Here is a 19,768-nt window from a genome sequence, read left to right on the forward strand (position 1 = left end):
AAAGATATGCTGCATAGAGGAGGATTTATATAACCAAACGTGATATAAATAAGTTTATTTTAAAATTCTATTATTAGAGTATAATTGACATATAATATCCTATTGATTTCAGGAGCACATCACAGTGATTCAATATTTGTATACATTACAAAGTGATCCCCATAAAAATATAAATCACATGAAAATGGAATAAAAAAGCATATGTTGATATGAAATTTTTGTAATAATGTATTTAAATTTTAGCAGACTCACTGTTCATAGAGATAAGTTGACTTTGCAGATCTGCAGTTCTTTATTCAGTATTATTGATAATATTACTGATGATAATATGTATAATGATTCAGTGTTCCCTCAGGAATATGAATGACATCATTGTAGAAAGAGAGTTACATAGTTTATCTTCTTGCAATAGCTCATTTTGTATCTACCAGCACTAAGAAAAGCAGCTGATTTTTATCACAGGTTTCTTTTTCTTTTAAATGTATAAACCTGCTTACTAAATGCTGAATAGGCATTTCAAACAACAAAATCCAGGATGTCCTTCAACAAGTGAATGAACACATAAATTGTGGTGTGTCCAGACAATGGAATATTATTCAGTGCTAAAAGAAATAAGCCTTCAAGTCCTGAATAGACATGGAGAAACTTAAAATGCCTATTTCTATGTCAAAGAAGCCAATCTGAAAAAGGCTACAAACTGTATAATTCCAATCACTTGATATTCTGGCAAAGGAAGAAAGGAGACAAGACAAGGGCAGTGGTTGACAGGGTTAGGGAATGGGGAGGCATGAACAGGTAGAGCGAGCACAGGGGATGTCTAGGGCAGCGAAATGTATTTGTCAAAGACCACGGAATATTCATCAAGTGTGAATTCTAATGTCCGCTGCGGACTTTGGATGACAATGTAGTATCAGTGCAGGTACAATGTGGACTGTAACATATTACCACCCTCGTAGGGGATGTTGAGGTGAGGTCAGTTACATATGTGTGGTGACAAGTTATATGGGAAATCTTTGTACCTTCCAATCAATTTTGCTGTGATCCTAAAAATTCTCTAAAAACTAAAGTCTATTAAAAATGTATTGCTGTTGTCCATAAAAATAATTTAGCTAGTGACCACGATTTCTATTCTTAAATGATATAAGTAGTGTATTGTCAATCCTGTATAAAAACATAGATTAAGTTTGCTCTCCTAATATGGGATTAAAATCAGACAGGTATTATGTTTGCATTACTGTATTGTGTTGCAAAAGCTGCTGTCCCAAAGCTAAAATAAGCACAGAAGCTGAAATATTCAAGAAGAAAAATGATTGTAAAAGTGATGACTGAACCAGAATACCGCAGTATTAGACTTGTAAATGGCTAAAAGAATGGAGGGACGGTTCTGAATGTGACTATCACAAATCAGCCACAAATGACCACTCAGAGACTCCAGGATTCAAATTAGTCATGGAAAGTGTTGTTATTTCTTCCTTAAGGAAAAAAGATTCTGAAATACTACCTCAGATGACTCCCCGATTTTAAGATTTTACAAAAATTAATGCATTTACTCTGTTGAAGAAAAGTCCTTGTTATTTTCACAAAAAGTCTAATTGTGGCACTCTGCAGAGGCAGGAATCATGAGACCTTGTATTCTGAACAAATGATAGCAGCATTTGAGACTCCTGCTTTGCTCTTTCCCAAAAGGCTGCAGGTGCTGTCCGATGCATTATCTCGCCTACCTGACCAGCTCAAAGAGAGGGTGTGTCAGGAATCTACGGATGGTTAATTATTATGGGAAGGCTTTACAATGAATCAAGGGTTGGATTTTATCTATAGAATGGCGTGAAGAGCACCTTTGCTCTTATTCTGTAGCTCATCTTTACAATCAATATCATACTAATTTGGAAGAATCCACTACATTATTGATTACATAATTTCAAATTTTTGTGTTTAGATGGATAGATACCATGTTATAATGACTTGGCTGTAAATGGCAAAAGACCCAGCAGAGAAATAAAATTGACACCCATCAGCTTGACTCTCGTTTTTTTGTGAAATCCCACCTCAACTTATGAGGTCGTGCAAAGATTCTTCTAGGTCTGGAAGAGCTTACCAAGAGAAGAGTCCCAAATCTCCCCTGTTAGAACCCTCTGTAGCAAATAAAGTTCAAGAAGGCTTATTTAAACCAAGTGTGTGAAGGCTGAAAGTCCACTTATATTCATTACTATATTAAAGTGAACCAACCTGGAGGACTGACAGCCTTGAGAACTTTTTTCCAGAAGCATTCCATGTGGTTCCTGCATACATACATTCATACTCACACACAATCATATGAGAACATGCTTGTAAAGCAATGAGAGTCAATATTACCATGTTTTTGTTCAGTCATTTCCACAGATATAAAAACCAACCACTGTGAAAACTTATCCTGTAACTGGTACTTTGCAGAGTGGTCAAAAACCTGCCATTGTGAAATTCACTTGCCTGCAAGGCCTCCAGTTTCCGTCACTACTCACCCAATAGCAGGTCCAATTGTAATTAAAATTTTTAAAACACTAAGTTTTATGCGAAATTATGATTGATTGACAGCATTTTATTTGAAATTTTGTTCAAATGTCAAGTAATTAGTGAAGGGTAAAACAAGAAATAAAATACATATAATGTATTTTATAATGTACATATAATGTTGCTGGTGATAATTTACTTTGACCTCAGAACTTGGTTGCAATTAAACTTAAGCACTATAACTTCCTTCTGGAGATAAAGATTTTTTAAAAGAATATTCAGTGGATGTCTATACAAATTAATCCTCTTTAGCATAGGACTTTTTGCTATTCATAGGAAACAACTGAAAATAAATAAGCTCAGATATTTTAAACAGTGGGATAAAGATACATTATAAAAAACAAGCAGATGAACAAACAGATAAGACATATTTAGTCTATACAGATAGTAGAGAAATTAAGACACAACATTTGAGAGGCAGAGGAACATTGAAGATTAATTAGTCTACTTGTATTTAAAGATGGTGAATCACATCTCCATTTTGTCTGTGCTCTTACTCTAAAGCCCACTGAAAACCAAGGGTGGGGATCTTTAAGTGCCATGAACCTGCCCCGGTAGTAAAATAGAGGAGAAAGGAAGAACTACAAGACTTTTGCTCTCAGAAAAAACAGAAGGCTGATGCGCTCAGAAACTGGATCTACCACTTACATCAGGAAGTGGGAAGAGAGGTGAGAACATTGAAAAGGATTAGGCAGCAACCAGATCACTAGATGATCAGCTCACCTGAGCAAAACAAACAAACAAGGCTGGAGGTTTGGTAAAACAGAGGGGATACCAGGTGCCATGGACCAAATATCTGTGCCCTCACCCCTTCAAGACTCATCTTGAATGTGATGGTGTTTGGAGGTGGGGCCTTTAGGTAATAATTAGGGTTGGATTAGGTCATGAGAGTAGGGTCCCCTTATAAAAAGACTAAGAAATATGAAATCTCTCTCTGTACCATGGAAGAACACACAGCAAGAAGGTGGCCACCTGCAAACCAGGATGAGAGACCTCAGCAAACACTGAATATGTTGGTGCCTTGATCTTGGACTTCTGAGCCTGCAGACCTGTGAGAAATAGAATCTGCTCTTGCTGATGTCACCAGTCTACGGTGCTTTGTTATGGCAGCCCAAATTGACTAGGATGTCAGGCGAGGGCGAAAGCAGGGACACTGCCCTGTCATCAGGAGATTAATTAGACGGTTATCATCTGAATGTGGAAACACCTGCCCTCTGCCCCACCCCCCACCGGCCTCCTAGACTGCTAGCGTCCAGCCTCGGGCACTCCAAGTAAATGAAGGGAAATTGTTCACTCAGAGATCTTCATCAAGACTAGATTCTGATCAACAGCTTTGGGGTGACAGCCAGAGACACTATACCTAACAATTTTCCTGGTGATGTTGGTCACAGCCTAAACTTTTAGTAGCAAATTCTAGACTGACCAACAGGAAAGCCTGACAGAGACTTATTTTGGGGATTTCTCAACAAAAAGACCCAGCCAGGTCAACCTACAGTCAATGCCAACCAGCTTTTTGGCATCCCTCTCTATAATATGAGAAAACAGATGATGATTTTGAGACATCTGAGAAATGACTCTAATGTAAAAGAATGAAACCCAACAGACAAAGGCAACTGAAAGGGAACAGATATTATCAATAATAACCTTAGAAAGATCAGAAAGTATTTCATCCATAAAAAATGTTATTTTTTTAAATAAGGGCAAATAGAGCTCTCGGAAATACAAAGGTTGATATTAGGAATAAAAGGACTTTTATGAGAGAATAGTGAGGAAAAATGAGCAAAATAAAAAACATGTAAAAAATAAAGGGAAGCAATACTTTAAAAAAAGAGTGGAGAAAGAATATTATTATAGAGGCCCCACATCTCAATAATGGAAACCCCAGAACAAAGAACAGATAAAATGAAGGAGAAAAAATATATTAAAGAAATCAGCCAAGGAAACTTTCCGGGACTGAGGAGTTTCCAGACTGAAAGAACCCATTGGGTGTCCTGCAATGGACATGAATATAACCACGTCTAAGCACATCACCTTGAAACTCTCGAACACTGTGGATATGACGACCAAAAAAAAAAGTTGACAGAGGGAGAGACTAGATCAAGGATCTAAAGCTGAAAATGACTTAGGACTTCTCAACATCACAGGAAACTAGAAGGCAAAAAACAATGCCTTCAAAATTGGGAGGGAACTGAATTCTAACTTAAAATTCTACATGCAGCCAATTTTGCATGAGAGTACAAAGCTTAAGATATGTAGAGTCTCAAAAAGCTACCCACCCCCAAGCATTTTATCCCCAGGAAACTACTGGAGGCTATACTGTATCGAAATCAGATAGTAAATCAAGAAAAAATATGATCAAGAATTAATAAAACAAGAAATCCAACTAAAAAGAGATACAAGGAAATAATAGATGACTTATCTCTGGAAAAGTGTTTTCATGGTCCTAACAATGTTAATATTGAGGAGTTGGATGAATAGTGTGTAAGAGAGGGCTGAAGCTGATTTAAAGGGCTAAAATCTTATCTTCTACTGTACTTAAGAGATAGTTATTAAAATGGATAAATCAGAGCTAGCCCTATAAGCATATATATTATTTAGATATATGTAGAAAAATATCAAGAGAAACAGTTGAAAAGAGTTAAAACAGCTGCCTCTGGAAAGTGAGAAAATGATAGGACTATGGACATGGGCTGATGATGGGTTTTCACCTGTTTATTTTTTTTAAAGATTTTATTTATTTGTTTTTAGAGAGGGGAAGGGAGAGAGAAACAGAGGGAGAGAAACACCAATATGTGGTTGCCTCTCACATGCCCCACACTGGGGACCCCGCATGCAACCCAGGCATGTGCCCTAGACTGAGAATCAAACCAGCCACCCTGTGATTCACAGGCTGGCACTCAAGCCACTGAGCTACACCAGCCAGGGAGGTTTTCACCTCTTTAAACAATCTATTCCCACTACTTTTTATGAAAATATAAAGAATTATAATGACTTAGTCTACTCACTCCTTTAAATCATGAAGAATCCAAGAGACTTAGAATTATAAGGTTGTCCAGGTCCCTCAACAAGTACCCTTTAAGATTCAGGACCAAAACATTTCATTGTTTTATTATTTAAACTAGTATGATTATGTTATTAAATGTAATCACGGTCATAAAAATTTAGATAATTGTTCACTCATTCATTTAACAAAAATCTATTGACTACTGACTAGGTTCTCCAAGGTATAATAATGAGCCAAAGCAGACCGGTGTCTGCCCCCATGGACTCTGCAAGTTGCTAAAAGACATTAATATGACATTTACAGCTAACTAGAAGCCCATAAGATTTGGAAATTAAGTTCTGTAATCATATATCCATTGTTTTTTCTACATTACATTCCTCATGGAAGTTTTTCTCCCCAGATAGTCGAACTCTTCATTTACTGACACAGTAAGCACCAAGAAAATTTCTTTTTCTTTCCTTCCTCAGTGCCAAGGGTCCAACCGCTACCAGCATGTGAGGACGGCCTTTAAACAGCTTCAAGCTTCCATGTTAATGTTGCTTTGTCGCCAGCTTTTCAGCCCATAGACTGGCTGACAGCCTTCCCGGAGCCACAGAAACCGCTAGCTGGTTGGGTAACTAGCAATTTACGTCTTGTGGTGCAATGAAGATCCAGCAATGGTTGATTTTGTAGAGGATTGTGGAACTACATGGGAAATCGGCTCCTTACCTACTTCCTGATGGAAATGTGACATAAGAAACTCTACTTAAAGGAGTGGTTTCATAATCTGGACATTGTAAACAGTTCTCTGACCTTTCAAAAATAACTTCAAAAGGCAAACTACTGATGCCCTCTATTAATCCTGCTTTCCTCTTTTTGAGGTTTTTTAAAAAATAAAATACTCTTTCAATATTATACATAAAGTATTATATAAAAATACCAAATATTTAAATGTTTAAAATACTATACATAAAAAGTCACATATCTTATTTTCTATAAGTTAACGAAAGTAACTCTGAATGAATATTCTATGGTTTTACCTATAAAACTCCCTTAGATATAAATGCTCTGAGGTGGTAGACACAGTGCAATGTACAGATCTAGCATGACAGAAATGCACACGTGAAACCTGTATGATCCTATTAACCAGTATCACCCCAACCAATTCAATAAAAATTATTAAAAAACTAAAAGAAATAAATGTTCTCATTTTATTTTCTTTATTCCAAGTGAAGACTTCCTCAGTCTGTTTTTGACAGTCTTTTAAACTTTCTTCCATTTTCTTGCTGATTGTTGTGCATGTCAGAAGGAGGCAGAATGGCGCTCTCCCAGGGAGCTCAGTCTCCATAATGATAGGTATTCAGCCAAAGAGTGCTTATTAATGGTTGTTCTTGGGGCTTTCTAGATGATGGTCTACCATTCCCTAACCACTTCCTTACAGATGGGTAATTCGTCATCAGAAGGAAAATTCCATTATTATAACTTTATTCTGTACCAGCAACACTGGTGTTTCTCTAAAGGTAAACCTGAAACCTATGCCCTTTGACTCCACAGGGTCCCCCAGAACAATCTGGTCATCTACTTCTACTCACTAATTTTAGGTACTGAGTAGAAATTAGAAATTTCTAATTAGAACTTGAAAGGCCAAATTATCCTTAAGCAATATCTTTGTCTACTAAATCCCTTTATATTAAGGTAATGATTGCATTGGAAATACAGTAATAATAATGGCCCAAGTTCCCTCTAGAGGTACAGAAGCATGTGTATTCTCAAATCCTGAGGGATGTTAGACAGTGGAAATATCCGCATCAGCCTCAAATGACAAGATTTGCAACTATGCAACAAAATCGGTCATCTAAATTTACCATAGAAATGAAGAAATTAACCATGGGCACAGCTTCCTAAGAATAAAATAGTTAAAATTCAAAATTAGGGACTCTAAGTTTGAACTACATTTTTAACTATGAATTGACAGAGTTCTTGCAGTGCCCCAATTGTCAAAAGTTAATAAAATATTACAGGTCTTTCTTTGATCAAAAATACCAATTTCTCTACCATTTCAATATTTTTTCTTTTTTTAAAAAAGATTTTACTGCCCTGGCTGGCGTAGCTCAGTGGATTGAGCTTGGGCTGCGAACCAAAGTGTCGCAGGTTCAATTCCCAGTCAGGGCACATGCCTGGGTTGCAGGCCATGACCCCCAGCAACCACACATTGATGTTTCTCTCTCTCTCTATCTCCCTCCCTTCCCTCTCTGAAAATAAATAAATAAAATCTTTAAAAAAAAAGATTTTACTTATTTATTTTTAGACAGAGGGGAAGGGAGAGAGAAAGAGAGGAAGAGAAACATCAATGTGTAGTTGCCTCTTACATGCCCCTTACTGGGGACCAGCCTGCAACCCATGCACGTGCCCTGACTGGGAATCAAACCCGAGATCCTTTGCTTCGCAGTCTGGTGCTGAATCCACTGAGTTGCACCAGGCAGGGCTCAATATTTTTCTTAATTCTGACTTGCCATTCCAGGTCGATGGGGAATAGGGATGTTATAAATAAATTTGTTCCACCAGTGCAGAAAAAGGACCTAAAGGACATTAATTAGTTCAAGTTTCTCCAACTGATCAAGTGTGCCACTTCCTTTGTATTTCAATCTTAACACTGACAGTTCAGGCTTTTGTTCTGTCTTTTTTGTATCCTAATAGCTTAACTATCCCCCAGTATGCGTTCTCTCCTCATCCAGTCTCTCCTGGTCACTTTGCCAGATGGATCTTGAGACAGATTTAGAGGACCTGATCAAAACTTTTACTGGCTTTAATTTATCGACAGGATAAAGCCTGGACCTATTAGTCTGATACTCAAGGCCACTCCAAATGATGTCTCAACTCACCCTTCAAGCCTCATAGGTAAAATGAACTGCTCTCTCACCGCCCATGTGATCCTTGGACCTTTCTACCTTTATGCCTGGTTCATGCCACTCCCTGTTCTTTGAATGTCTGCACTGTTCCTTAAGCCCCATATTATGACCTTCTGCTTGATTTCACATTCACAAGACCTTTCTCTGCCTTGTCATGACAGTCAGATATGCTGACTTATAACAGGTAATCCCCTATTTTCTCCCTAGGATCCCACATCAGATGCATCACTGCACTAAGGAGTTTAATAAATGTTTGCTGAGAGATGAATGAGAAAACACATGCCAAGCAGAAGTCTGGGATGACACATAGTTACTTAATAACCTGATGAAGGTAGAAAAGCCCAAATGTAGGTATTTCTTTTGCCTAGGGACTGTTTATTTTCCTTCAGCCTAGAAATTTGAGCACAACAATGTCTATATGCCTTCATATTCAGCCCCTTAAGCAGGCTGCTGATTCACGAGGCTAAGCCACTTCCATCTCCTTCCTCAGAGGAAATAGATCCCTCACCTCAGCCCTTTTATTTATTCTTTCTCTCTGACTTAGGACATAGCACCCTTGATTATCCAAGTTGAACTGTTAGCTAGCATATAGAATGTCCCCAATTTTTTTCTATCATAACAGGGAGCTGTGCTTGTGTGATAGACCCAGTTTATACAAATAAACAAATACACAGTTTATAACTTGGTTATAGCCGGTGATTTTCGCCTCTCAAAACAACTCATTCATCATGTGATTATTAGCATACTAATGGCTTCTTGAAAAATAGAAATAAAAGGTAAGCAGCAGAATCCAAGAAGAAACAATTAATCTGCATATTTTAACAACTTTAAAGTCCACAAAACAATTACAAATTGCCTACACTATAAATTAATCTTTTTTAAATCATGTAAGCTCAAAAATCTTACTAAGACTGAGAGAAAGGAGTAGTACAGAACTTGAAGAAACTGGGAACAGCTGCATGGTTTAATCCCAACATACCCAAGGGATTTTATACTTTTCAGGTCCAAGCCAACTTCTGACAAATCCTTCTGTGATGCTGGAATGAAGCTCAGAGTGAGGTTCCCATCACAGAACAGGTTTAGCCTCGATTCCTCAGGGCTCCTGCAACACTGCTCAGGGGGCACCGGTGGGACCACAGGCTTGTTCTTGGAGGTAACTGCAGCTTGCATCTTATTCCCTAGAAATCTCTTCCTGAACCATAATGGTAACCCGGGGGTCTACAGGGCCATGTAAGAGGATGTGAGGAATCTTATAGTTAAGAAGACCTAAATATGTCTTTGTGTTGGTGCAATGTAACCAACAAAAAAATCCGTAACAGTCTTCTAAGTGAAGGAAATAAGTCAAGGTAATGTCTTCATTAGATGTGGAGGAGATGACTACATGTGCTTCACAGTTAGCAACTGCTGCGAAATCTGAAAGATTATTCGAGGTAATCCAGCAGAGCCTTTATTATAAACAGAAGGCTTAAATTCACATTACAGTTACGCGTAACACAAAGGCATTCACTGTCTATTTCTTATTTCTTGGTTATATTTTCCTCATGTGAACTGTCGTGAAAATGTCAGGGTAACCTGCCAAGTGCTTACTGTTCCTAAGTTTTAACAAGAACCAGGCTGATTAGGTCAGCAGTTGATACATAAAAGGCACAAGGATCATCATGAGCAGAAAGCTGATCCCTAATGATAAGCCAGCCATTCACTACCTAACTAAATGAATTACTAAAATACAAACCAAGGCCTTCAACAAAGCCAATAATGAAAAAATGCTTTCCTCATTTCTGATAACAGATAAATGCCTAGTAAGAATAATGCAACATGTGAAGATACAACTTCTCCCGGAGTAGGAGGGGGAGGGCAGAGGCAGGCTGATGCACAGCTCTGGGAGGAGGATTGGAATTCCACCCACTCCACCTACTACTTCATTATTTTGATTAACAATGTAGTCCCAACATGCAGCAGACTTCTGACTTATAGTTCTCCACATTATTATGGAGAAAACAGAAAAAGTATAAGGAAATAGACCTCTGGATAACACGCAGTTCATTGTCCTTTGATTTCACACAGTATTTTTCCAAAATAGGGAATTTTGAATCATGTTGCTATTCTCCCTTATATTTATACATATCCTGTTTTATGGCCAGTCTCAATTGTTATAAGTACAGTAACTACTATTTCAATAAAGTAAATGCTTTTCTGACAAATTACCCAAAGTATAATCAGAAGAAAACTTACCTTACCATATTAACTGAAATTTTAGCTAATGGTACACAGGAACCTACAAGAACGTTCCCATGACGTGCTTAAAGGACTCCAACTACTCATTTCTCTCTGCACTGAACAGTCTGGCCTTTACACAAAATTCTCAATCTCCACCACAGTTTTCTAAAAAGCTTTGAAGTACAAGACCAGGCTTGGAAAGTAATGATTTTGGACAACATTAGCAATTTAAGTCTTTATCCATCTCTTATCTATCAATTCCCCCTGTGAATAAACTTTAATTCACTTCCATATCCACTGGGGAGGGGCAAAAGGGCAGCAACATACTTCTAAAATGAACATTTTCAGTTCAAACCATGGTTTGGTTTTTGTGGGATTTAATTTCCACTGAGCAGAAACCAAATACAGATGTATTTGATTTCTCCTTAAGGGTTGGTTACGGATGAATGGAAGAACCAGAGCAAATGCCACAGAGAACCACCGGGGCAGTGTAGATAGTGCATCTTGTCTTCCATCACGTATTTACGATCCCTTTGCATTACAGAAATAAATGTCTGGTATATTGCAACTTAAGCTAACAAAGTAGAAGAGAACCAAACACTGGTCAAAGGTAGCTTACATGTATTGATATATAGAGTATTGCAATTCTAATTAAATAAAGCTGTGAGGTCCTTCAGCCATTAAAAATGTCATCAGCAATGAAGCTAATTTTGTGTCTGACCAGGGCTTTTACAATAACTGATTACTTACAGACACCAAGTGCCCCAGAGACCTTTTGCCACCTGGTTTCAGTTTTTGGATTGGCAGCTGCACCTTATGAAGTTCACTGGTCTGACACTGGGCTGTGCCATTTGCTGCACTGATGGTGGTATTTATTAAATACCATCTATGTTACTCAAAGACATTTTATTTTAGCTTTTCCCTTTTATTCTGCTACTATTTATAATACATGAAAAAAATGCCCCCAAAGAACTGTACTGTTCAAATGTTAAAACCCTATATACTATAGTTATTGATCAAGTCTGAAGTGACACTCTCCTCTAACCCAGAGATTTAGAAGCAAAGGAGGTGTGATGTCATCATATTTAATGTCTCATGTAAAAAGAATTCCTTCTACCATAAACCTGCAACTGACTTCACCTTCCATTTGAACCTGATGACTACTCACAGAGCAGCCTACAGCCATGTACTTTAAATAGCTGGCAGTCTTACTTAGAACCCTTCCTTACACTGAGTTGAGACCTGTAGGAGACTTCTGCGTGGTGTGGGCCCAGCTCCCACTGGGAGATGCACAGGACCCACGCCCACAGATAGGTTCTCCTGTGGGGAAATCAGGCCTGCAATGTACCTAGGCCACCATGAGTCTTGCTTTCTGCTAAAACTCCCTCACCCTGAATTGAGGACATTTACTTCAAAGTAACTTCCTAAAATCCATGCTAAACCTTCCAAGGATGAGTGTAACCAGTTCAACCACTTTTGCCTTTTCATTTGCAAATATCCCTCTTCTGTGATGTGAGTAGCACATTGGCTTCTTTGTTTTCTGTAAAAGGTAACCACCTAAAGTGAACCTGTGCATAGTAAATGAGGACCATCATGTAATGGGCAGAGAAACCGAGTAAAGGCCTGTCATGGCAGAGGTCGCAGCTTTTGCTCCTCTCGAGAGAAAAGCTGTGCTCTCCCTTTTCCTCCACCAGACTCGGTAGTCAGCGTGAATGTCTCATTTCATCCATAATGACTTGGACACTGCGGGGCAGTGCCTGCATCAGAGACCTGTCCATTTGCAACTTCAACTTGCTTATTGGTCACTGCACACTGCAGTGACAACATAAAGTCTAAACACAGTCCATATGACAGCCTTTTAAATATGTGAAATAGCCATCTTTCTCCTCACATCTTTTCTTTTCTGGGCTGAAGAGTCCAAGTTCATTCAGCTAATTCACATAATATTTGTTTCCTTTTCTTCATCATTATAGTTGATATAAATCAAATGTGTTGCATCAATGCCAGTGTAAAACCTTTCTCTGAAAATAAACACAATACCAAATAACAGCCCTAACTGGGATGTAGTCTCTGACTTTTTTCTGGAAATTAAACTGTAAATAAAGCCTAACAGTCTCTTTGCTTTTAATGCATTATGCTCCATTTTCTGTGGTTTTGTTTTTACCCTTTAAAACAAGAAAGAGAACAAGGTCTCCCTTCTTTTTAAGTTGTACCACCAAAAGTTGTATTGGGTTGGCCAAAAAGTCTATTTACCAGTAGTTTTTTTCAGTAAAATAAAAGACACACATTTTTTATTTTCACCAATAAGTTTATTGATTTTGATATTTTGAGTATATTGGCTATCTCCTGCATGGTAGAACATTGATTGTTCTCAGTTAATGTCTTGATTTGATCACTAGCAACTTCAACTGTTCTACCTGACTGTGGAGCATCGTCCAGGGAAAAATCTCCAGCACAAAACTTTGCAAACCACTTTTGGACACATTCAACAAGTCACGGTACCTTCTCCATACACTGTACAAATATTGTTTTGCATTTCAGTTGCGTTTTTACCTTTCTTGATATAATAAAGCATAATATACCAAAAATGTTGCTTATTTTATTCCATCTTCAATACTAAAATGGTACACAAAAATCAACCAGTTTTGATAAGTTTTTTTTATGCATGTTGATATGACAGCTGTCACAATACAATCTAACAAAATTGTTTCCAATGAAGTTAAAGACAACTAAGTACTACTAGAGTCATCTTGTGGAAAAAACCAAATGAACTTTTTGGCCAACCCAATACCACCTAGAGAACTTAAAATTAGTTCAAGACTCTAGGTGCACATGAGGAAGCTGATATTTGCAATTATTTCCAGTGCACTGAAATGTCAATCATGTGTGTCTACAATCTTGAACTAATTTTAACAGGTATGTTTTTAACATATTTTTCATGTATTTTACTTATTGTTCTTATTATATATGTATGTATATATATAAATATATATATAAAATTGTTGTTCAATTACAGCTATCCCCATTTTCCCCCCATTACTCTCCCTGACCTACCCACCACCCACCTCCCACATTCAATTCACTCTCCCTTTGTCTTTGTCCATGGGTCCTTTATACATGTTCCTTGACTTGACCCTTCCCCTTCTTTCCCCCATATCCTCCACCCTCCTCCCCTCTGGTTACTGTCAGTTTATTCTTAATTTCAGTGTCTCTGGTTCTATTTTGCTCACTTGCTTGTTTTGTTGATTAGGTTCCACTTATAGGTGAGATCATGTGTCTTTCACTGCCTGGCTTATTTCACTTAGCATAATGCTCTCCAGTTCCATCCAGGCAGTGTTTTCTCTTAATATACTTATTCTACCTTTTCTAGTTTGAACATGGTATTTGTAAACAATAAGAAATGAGGCAGAACATAAACTAAGTGGTATTCCTGGGTCAAAGTTGAAGTAATTACATGATAGTGTTCTGAGCCTATTTTGCTCATTTATTTGTCTTTTCAAATGGCCATATTTTTTCTGAGTTTATCCAGACACAATTCAGCTAATATCCTTTCTTTTCACTTGTGTCTGATACTATCACCATCTTTCCATCATCTGGACATGTCTGGAAAATGTAGCCCAATACTGGAGTCCTAACGAACTCCTATTGGTTCCCTAAGTTGCTTACTTCCTTTTGCTCAATCAACCCATTTGTGATTTTGATACCACAACAAAATTTAGAATAAAGTAGTTAATGTAAAAAGGTTATATTCTATGCATTGTACTAAAACACATGTAAAAAATGAGTTTTTGCTCTTTAGATGTAAGGAATGTGATGGTATCATTATGGTCACATTTTACACAACGCATAGGAGTTAGCTCCTAAATGCATATAAAATCTGTGCCATAAAGCAAGTCTTGCCACAAGGTTGCCATCTCCTAACAAAGGAGAAGACAGTCTGGGATTTACATTACTACAGGCCATTCAGAAATCAGAACTGTGGCTATGGATGTAGCCTCCCCAGCACCAGCTGCCACAGCGGCAGTGCTGGGTCCTCAGAGCCATTTCCCCCCATGTTTACCACTCTCGCCTCCATATTCCAGGCCTGCCTATGTCAGGTGGAATTGCTAATACAATTGTTCTCTTCTCTGGGTGACCTGCTCACAAATTATGGGCTTCAGCACAACAGAAAAAGTCTCAGACCCAGTGTGGCTGAACTTGGCTGCTGAACCTTAGAAAAGACAAAGGGATGGGGGTTGAGGGGGGCGTGACTCGTAATAAAATGCAAAACTGCATGCTAAGCTCATGAAATAAGAGAATGGAATAAAATGAGCTTGTATTGCTACCATTTGAGTGTAGATGTGATACATAAATATAAAACAGAGTAAATCTGATGTTTTCTTCTGTTCATTTACCAAAAAGGTAAAAATGTGCATGCTGAGTATGACTGTAATTTCACTTCCTGATTTACAGTGGAACCATTTAAAAATATAACCCAAATTATAATAATATATATTTCAATGTCATAATATATGTGTGTATGTATATATATCTGTGTGTGTGTATACACATACAGAGAGAGAGAGAGAGGGAGAGATTTGTGCTGTTTTCTAGTACCTGCATTTCTGCAGTTACACATTTCTCTGACTTGTAATCATGATGATCACAAATGTGATTATAATAGCCCATAAAATCGTTTTCCCCAATTCAGAAAAGTTATTGAAATTTTACTTGTCCCATTTAACTGATATGTACAAAAAGTACTTCCTAGAATTCAGAATGGAATCTTATTAGTGAGAAGGACACTGCAAATCCACTTGAGGACTACTGGGATATAATGAAATAGGAGCTTCATTCCAAAACTAGGGCACGCAAACCCAGTGTTAATAATAGCTATTCTGGGGCACGCTGAAGAATCTGAAGTTAATCATCCTGATTTCTGAGATTTATACATTTAGATGCTTTCATCTAATCATGTAGCAAGAGAAATGTTTTGCAGAGAATGTTATGCTCTTGAGGATCTGTGGGGTCCAAGCATGTGGATGACAGGCTTCCTCACAGTCTGTTTCACCACAGCCAGGAGATCTGCTGGTGCCATAGACATGACTTTCTTATTCAAGACACAGATATTTTTCTGGCCACAAGCTAACACAGGACAAGTGGGACTTGCTTGTACTAAGGAATCCCAGGTGTTATACCAAGGAAGTAAGATGATGAAAAGGTACGTTCAATGTGACTGATGACATGAGACGAAAGGCACAAACCTACATTTTTAGTGAAAGCCCAAGAAGCAAATTGGCCAACAGTCCACGCCAACTTTACCAGATTGGCTGGGAGACTTTGTGACCATGATAGAATTCCTTCTCAAAAGAGTTTGTACTCTCAAAACGAAACTGCTTCACTGATCACAGCTAAGTGAGGTTATTTTAATGCAGAGTGCAGAGAAATTTTTAGGAAGCTAAGAATCTAGTTTAATAGCGCCCTTAAGCAGAATAATGCTCTTTCTTTTTAAGTTAATGCCAACTACTTAATGTTTCTCTGAAGTGCACCATGGCAGGAAAGTGCTCAACTTTCCAGATTTCTCATTATGTAATTTTCAAAATCTCATATATTAAATATTGTCTCTGAACTGGAGATTTGCACACAGGAGGTTCATTGTAATATTGTCTTGGGAGCAGCACTTGTTAAGGAGTGAGGAAAGCAAGAATAAGCAGAGGGAAAATTCAATTAGAATGTAGTTACAGCAGAGCCCTGGGGTGACTGCAGGGGCGGCCTGCAGCTAGAATCGCCCCGCAGAGCTGCTCTGTGGATGCACGGAAACCACCACTAGCTCCTCTTATTAACCAAACATTATGCTATGGTTTAAAGATAGAGGAAAAAAAAGTACCTGCCTTCAAGGAGTTCATAGTCTAGTGGGGCAGACAGGTATGCAAATGACACAATGACACAATACAGGGTGACAAGTGCTGTGACAGCCGTGTATGACCCTGTGCTAGGGGACTGCCTAGTACACAAAGCACAGTGCACCGGCATTACTACAAGGATGTTGCCAGGATGCTGTGTGTTCACTTTCCCTTTAGCGATGAACGATGAGCTCTTACTGCATTTGGTTTAGTGCTTCTATTGAATTTCTGAATTATTTCTGCAGGATTGAAAGATGGAGAAGGATTTAATACAGTGTATAAAAGTAAGAAGCTACTAGTTGAGAAAAGGCCCAACCTTGAAACTAATTTTTGGTCCAGTAAAGGACTGATAGTGAAAATCTGAGGATTCTCTTCCACCTTCTTGCTGTGAAACAAACAACCAATAAAGCTGTAAGCAGCGTGTGGTGCACTAAAGCCAGCTCTCAGAAACCCACACTATGCATCTCTTGCCAACTCAATTTTTCAGGGATATCTAGGTGGTCGCTTGAAATTGGTCATGATGGGAGTACTAGCACCGCGGAAACTGGCAAACGCTACAAATCAGGGCTACTTTCTTTCCTCAGAGAGCCAGTTATTAAACATTTACTGGTACAACATAGCTTTTAGCTGATATCATTTTGGCTGTAAGATTTTCCTAGTTGCTGTGTTCTCTGTATATCACTCAATTATGAGGTGACAATGTTTGCAATACACATGTCTACTTTCAGAATCCCAGTATGTAGAAGGTAAAAAGCTACCACTACCTTCCCAAAGAACCAGAGAGAAAACTCATTTTCTGACTTTCAGAAATGACCTAAAACCTAAAGAAATACAGGGTTGGTTCCAATCAGTGATAATCAAAAAGGCTCTTCAGACATTTCCCATCATGTCCCCAAGATCTCGTTCAAGTACCTCAAATGTCAGGAGAAAATCACAGTAATGAAAAGTGATCAGAGCCTTGCAGGATATAACAGAGTGCATACCACTAAGGTAAGAGGAAGAGAATGTGCTGCGGAATACTCTGAAGTTTATTTCTGAAGTGCTGTAAGCCTTCTATATAAGATGAGTTACTACCAGAGTAGAGAAGAAGCAGGACAAAGGAGTCTGCTAGACAAAGGGGAGGGAAAGGCTTTGAGCCACATCTATTATACAATCACAAGAGAGAAAAAATTGTAAACGATTCACTGGCAAACATGTCTACAGATGCTTCAGTGAAAATGACAAGGAAAAGTCAAATGGACTCCCTAAAATATGAACAAATCAAGTAATCAAATGACATTAACTGTAGCTCACAATCAATTATAAAGTAAATGCTACACTTTTATTTAAACCTGTATGTTTAATCTATAGTTTATACTCCTTTCATTCAACAAAAAATATTTTTGAATGTCTTTATCAGAGATTGCCCAACTTGGTGAAGTCTTTAAACGTTAGGTATACATGTCTAGTCAAGATGCAGGCATGGGTAAACACGACTCGCCCCCTCACACAACCACAGCAAAAATCACAACTAAACTACAAAACAACTACCACCCAGAATTGTCAGAAGATTGAGCTGTATGGAAGTCCAACAATCATGGAATTAAAGAAGCCACATTCATTCAGACGGGTAGGAGGGGCAGAGACATGGAGACATGGAACAGGTGATCCCACATCCAAGCGTGGTGGATAAAAATCAGAAGGGATATCTCACAAGCGAGGGACTCCAGCCCCATACCAGATGACCTGGCCAGGTGTCCAGTGCCAGGAAGATAAGCCTGCATAACTTCTGGCTGTGAAAACCAGTGGGGGTTGGGGCAGCAGAAGAAATTGCAGGATTCTCAGGTATTTCCTCTTAAAGGGTCTGCAACAGACTTAGAACTTACACAGACTCATTCCTTCTGGGCTCCAGCACTGGGGCAGCAGTTTAAAGGGTACCAGTGGCATACAGGGAGAAACTGAAGTGCCTGGTATCAGGGCTAGTGCCAAGAGAGAGCTTCCTCCCAGACAAAATTCCAGAGGCCAGGCAGTGGCATTGTCCCCTTTCTAAGCCCTCCCCCACACATAGCCACAGAGCAGTCACATCATACCTGAGACTCCATCAGCCTAGTTCACATGGGGTGCCCTGCCCATAGTAATTACCTTAGGCTCCACCCCATTCAACTTACAATGTGCTTTTCTATATTAGGTCATACTACTAAAACAAGAAATCAAAATAACTCCACCTAAACATAGAAACAAACATGGGGGACTGCCAAAATGAGGAGACAAAGAAATATGGTCCAAGTGAAAGAAAAGAACAAAACTCCAGAAAAAGAACTAAACAAAATGGAGATAAGCAATCTATCAGATGCAGAGTTCAAAACACTGGTTATGAGGATGATCAAGGAACTCACTGGGTACTTCAAAAGCATAAAAAAGGTCTAGGCAGAAATAACGGTTACACTAAGTAAAATAAAGAAAAATTTACAAGGAATCAACAGTGGAATGGATGAAGCTGAGAATGAAATTAATGATCTGGAATACAAGGAAGAAAAAATATTCAATCAGAACAGCAAGAAGAAAAAAGAATCTGAAAAAAACAAGGATAGGGTAAGGAACCTCTGGGACAACTTCAAATGTACCAACATTTGATTCATAGGGATGCCAGAAGGAGAAGAGAAAGAGCAAGAAATTGAGAACTTATTTGAAAAAATTATAAAAACTTCCCAAATTTGGTGAAGGAAATAAACATGCAAGTCCAGAAAGCATAGAGAATCCCAGACAAGATGGACACAATAAGGACCACACCAAGACACATCATAATTAAAATGCCAAAGGTTAAAGAAAAAGAGAGAATCTTCAAGTCAGCAAGAGGAAAGAAGTTAGTTACCTACAGGGGAGTTCTCATAAGACTGTGGATTTCTCAAAAGAAACTTTGCAGGCTAGAAGGGACTGGCATGAAGTATTCAAAGTGATGAAAAATAAGGACCTACATCCTAGGTTACTCTATTCAGCAAAGCTATCACTTAAAATTGAAGGGCAGATAAAGTCCTTCCCAGACAAGGTAAAGCTAAAAAAGGAGTTGATCATCACCAAACCATTATTATATAAATGTTAAAGGAACTTATTCAAGAAAAAGAAGAAAAAGAAGATCAAAACTGTGAACATTAAAATGGCAGTAAATTCACAACTGTCAACAATTGAATCAGAAAAACAAACTAAGCAAATAAGCAGAATAGAAACAGAATCATAGATATGGAATTCATTTG

General features: G+C 38.3%; 1 protein-coding gene and 1 long non-coding RNA gene across 2 annotated transcripts in view; both read right to left on the bottom strand.

Moving 5' to 3' along the window:
* PLXDC2 (plexin domain containing 2) overlaps positions 1-19,768 on the bottom strand; it is a 403,365-nt gene that overhangs the window by 251,521 nt on the left and 132,076 nt on the right. The gene's annotated exons all lie outside the window — the stretch shown is intronic.
* LOC118500127 lies at positions 8,273-12,944 on the bottom strand. Its single transcript, XR_004902657.1, has 2 exons — positions 12,427-12,944; positions 8,273-11,898 (listed from the first exon to the last, which is right to left on the bottom strand). It is a non-coding gene; the product is annotated as an uncharacterized LOC118500127 (long non-coding RNA).

This window comes from Phyllostomus discolor, chromosome 1 (genome assembly GCF_004126475.2).
Source record: "Phyllostomus discolor isolate MPI-MPIP mPhyDis1 chromosome 1, mPhyDis1.pri.v3, whole genome shotgun sequence".
Lineage (NCBI taxonomy): Eukaryota > Metazoa > Chordata > Mammalia > Chiroptera > Phyllostomidae > Phyllostomus > Phyllostomus discolor.